This window comes from Elephantulus edwardii, unplaced genomic scaffold (assembly GCF_000299155.1).
Source record: "Elephantulus edwardii isolate Elephantulus edwardi_28Jun2011 unplaced genomic scaffold, EleEdw1.0 scaffold00021, whole genome shotgun sequence".
Lineage (NCBI taxonomy): Eukaryota > Metazoa > Chordata > Mammalia > Macroscelidea > Macroscelididae > Elephantulus > Elephantulus edwardii.
This window is the reverse complement of record NW_006399771.1, coordinates 6656922-6661130: the sequence shown is the minus strand read 5'-3', so window position 1 is coordinate 6661130 and position 4209 is coordinate 6656922. Positions and strand designations below refer to the sequence as shown.

The window sequence follows — 4209 nt, the reverse complement described above, 5'->3', positions numbered from 1 at the left end:
TCTCACCCTCTCTAGGATGAACCTGTTTGTTCTCCTAGCAGTCCATGGTATATTCAACACTCTTCTCCAGCACCACAATTCAAAGGCATTAATTCTCCTTCTATCATCCCTAGTCATTGTTCAGCTTTCTAATGCATAGCAAGTAATTGCAAAGACTATGGCTTGGAACAGGCACACTTTAGTCTCCAGACTGACATCATTGCCCTTCAGTACTCAGGAGAGGTCCCTGACAGCAGACTTCCCCAATGCAATTTGCCATTTTGTCTCCTGGCTGCTGGTACCAAAAGTATTGATGGTGGTGCAAAGCAAACTAAAGCTGTTAACAATGTCAGTCTCTTCACCATTTATCATGATGCTATCAATCGGCCCAGTGGTGATAATCTTTGTTTTCTTGATGTTGAGCTTCTGTATTAATGCTGTTCACCAATACCATAATTGAAATCTATAAATTCTTCTTTTGTCTTTATTTTTTCGCTGTACAACTTTTACATTCACATGAAGAGAATAAGCTTGAATCAGGAGCACTTTACTTATCAAAGTGATAGCTTTACATTTTAAACTATTTTGGGAATAGATTTTTCTAATCTAATATCATAACTTGGTGTTGCTGTGATGCTGAATGCTGTGCTACTGGTCTGTCAAATGTCATCATGAACAAAATTTGGTGGACTGTCCAGATTGAGATAGGCTTGGAAGCAGGATTGACATTCATTTCTTAAACAACATGCCTCTGGAAACTCTGTGAACTTAGAGAAACACCGATAGTTGTAGAACAGGATTCTGGTCTTCTGTTCATAGGGTCACTATGAGTCATACTTGACTTGACAGCCCTTACAACAACACAATATCATTTTACATTTTTATTGGTGCTTTCATAGACATGGATTAATGATCTAAATAGAGAGACATAGTGATCTACAATTTCTTTATTTAACATGATGCTGTTTATTCCTTTAATTATGAATTAGGGTTTTTTGTTTAAATTTGCAGGAATAACTCTTAGTAAAGAGTATAGTCTATGACCTCCACCAGTAAGTGTTTTAACTAATCTTTATTAGTTCAGCTAGTGAAATTGTCTCAACCTGCATAAAACAAGTTGTCATGGATTCTTGCCTCAATCTTAGTGCTGCCATCATCTCCCCTGAATTTAAGTGAGAGAATAGAACATCTATTCTTCTGGACAATTAAAAATGTCTATAATCCTTCAAATGAAATGTGAGATTCTTAAGGACAGTATCTTCTTTTTTTTAGTTCTTTAAAAATGAAAAGCTTCCATTAAACAGTTGCCAAGATCAATGATCCTTCTTACTTCCTTAACAGAAGGGCATGATTTATCCAGTGAAATCAATAAGCATTTATAACAACGGAGAAGTGCAATAAGATTCACTACTGAATATAAAGGAAATAAGTTTTCTTAAATAAATGGATTGTTTTCCATTTATCCTGTAGTGTTATTATATATAAGTCATTGTTCGTGATTCCTAAAAAAATTGACAACCAGAATTACTATAACTTTTATTACAATCTGAGAAGAGTAATAAAAATAATTTTATAAATCTTCTCCTTTTCTCCACCCTTAGCAGTTTATGTTTCCAATGATTATATATTTCCTAATATATTTCCTACATGACAGAATGTATAAAGCATATTCTATACATACAATTTCTTCAGGTATATGCAATAGAAGCTTTTTTCCTTATTACCAAGATATTTCAGATATGTAAACATTCAAGTACAAAGTTAACAAGAGTTTAATAAGATTATTCCATAAAGCAAATTTAAGACTGTATTTTAAAATAAGCACCAAATACTGTGGGGTTTTTTCCTTCAAAACTCTTTCTTTTTAGTCAATATTTAGGTGGTGTTTCATATTTCCTGGATTTAAAAAAAAACTGTGGGGAATTTTGGCACATTACTTTTGTGTAAAAGCATTACAAGAATACTTACAACAAGAAAAAGAAAGAAAAAATATCTGGTGGTTCATTGTACTAGCATTTTAATGCTAGAACTAAGGCTCACACTGCAAGCTGTTATAGAGGTTTGGTGTAAAAAGGTCATTTATGCTCTTCACAAAGATAATACAAAATTGTAGTTTCATCTAAGGTGAATGACATTATTACAGAACACAAAGAGACATATACATTCTCTAGAGAAAATCCGTTGTGTAGTTCTTTTCAAATGGCACTGCACTGCCATTTATATAAGAATGAATTTTTCTGACATTCTCTAACCCAGTTCTGCAAAGATAAATTCTGAAGTTTTTCTGGCAATGCCCCCTGTGTATTTCTAAGCTACTTTAAAATTTGCAGAATTGGGATGAAATGAAAGCTCTGACTTTCCCTCCATGTTCCTTATAGTTGTATTAAAACCATCATGTGTGGAGTCTAATTTTGGAGCCATTGAGTCGGTTCCTGCTATTCCGGCGCCTCCACTCCATCCCCTTCGGGTTTCCTGTGTGTGCAATGGATGGCATTGTCCCAGACATAGCAGTTTGTACCAAGCGGGGATCCGAGGAGCTCTTCTCTACCTGTGTCACCAATGGGCCTTTTATCACGAGCAGCTCGGCCTCTGCAGCCAACGGGAACGACAGCAAGAAGTTCAAGGGGGACAGCAGGAGCTCAGGCGCCCCGTCACGCATGGTGCATATCTGCAAATTGCCCAGTGAAGTCACCGAGGGAGGGCGAGGTCATCTCCCTGGGGCTTCCCTTTGGTAAGGTCACCAACCTGCTGATGCTGAAGGGGAAGAACCAGGCCTTTATAGAGATGAACACAGAGGAAGCGGCCAACACCATGGTCAACTACTACACCTCGGTGGCGGCCATGCTGTGCGGCCAGCCCATCTACATCCAGTTCTCCAACCACAAGGAGCTCAAAACCGACAGCTCCCCCAACCAAGCGCGCGCGCCCAGGCTGCCCTGCAGGCTGTCAACTCAGTCCAGTCAGGAAATCTGGCACTGGCCTCCTCAGCCGCTACAGTGGATGCCGGCATGGCCATGGCTGGCCAGAGCTCTGTGCTCCGCATTATCGTGGAAAACCTCTTTTATCCTGTCATGCTGGACGTGCTCCATCAGATCTTTTTCAAGTTCAGAACCGTCCTGAAGATCATCACCTTCACCAAGAACAACCAGGTCCAGGCGCTGCTGCAGTATGCAGAGCCTGTGAGCGCCCAGCACGCCAAGCTGTCACTGGATAGACAGAACATCTACAATGCCTGCTGCACTTTGCGCATCAACTTCTCCAAGCTCACCAGCCTCAGCGTCAAGTACAACGACAAGAGCCGCGACTACACGTGCCCTGACCTGCCCTCTGGGGACAGCCAGCCCTCCCTGGACCAGACCATGGCTGCTGCCTTTGGTGCACCTGGTATACTCTCAGCCTCTCCGTATGCAGGAGCTGGTTTCCTTCCCACCTTTGCCATTCCTCAAGCTGCAGGCCTCTCTGTTCCCAATGTCCATGGTGCCCTTGCTCCCCTGGCCATTCCCTCAGCTGCAGCCGCAGCAGCAGCAGCAGGCCGCACCACCATTCCTGGCCTGGCAGGAGCAGGAAACTCAGTCCTGCTGGTCAGCAACCTGAACCCAGAAAGAGTCACACCCCAAAGCCTCTTTATTCTCTTCGGTGTGTATGGTGACGTGCAGCGTGTGAAGGTCTTGTTCAACAAGAAGGAGAATGCCCTGCTGCAGATGGCCGATGGGAGCCAGGCTCAGCTGACCATGAGCCACCTCAACGGCACAAGCTGCATGCGAAGCCCGTGCGCATCACACTGTCCAAGCACCAGAATGTGCAGTTGCCTCGGGAAGGCCAGGAGGACCAGGGCCTGACCAAGGACTACTGCAACTCGCCCCTGCACCGCTTTAAGAAGCCGGGCTCTAAGAACTTCTAGAACATCTTCCCGCCCTACACAACCCTGCACCTCTCCAACATCCCGCCTTCCATATCTGAAGATGACCTCAAGATTCTCTTCTCTAGTAATGGAGGGGTAGTCAAGGGCTTCAAATTCTTCCAGAAGGACCGTAAGATGGCCCTGATTCAGTTGGGCTCAGTGGAGGAGACCATCCAGGCACTCATAGACCTGCACAACAATGACCTGGGGACCTGGGCAAGAACCACCACCTCCACGTGTCCTTCTCCAAGTCCACCATCTAGGGCCGCCTGGCCGCAGCACCAGACAACTTCATCATTCTAGAGAAACGCCACTTTATTTTTATTTTT

The 4209-nt window shown here is 43.3% G+C and overlaps 1 pseudogene; it reads left to right on the top strand.

Moving 5' to 3' along the window:
- The first annotated feature begins 2417 nt into the window (after nt 1-2417).
- Nucleotides 2418-4143, top strand: LOC102868596 (annotated as a pseudogene).
- The last annotated feature ends 66 nt before the right edge of the window (nt 4144-4209 follow it).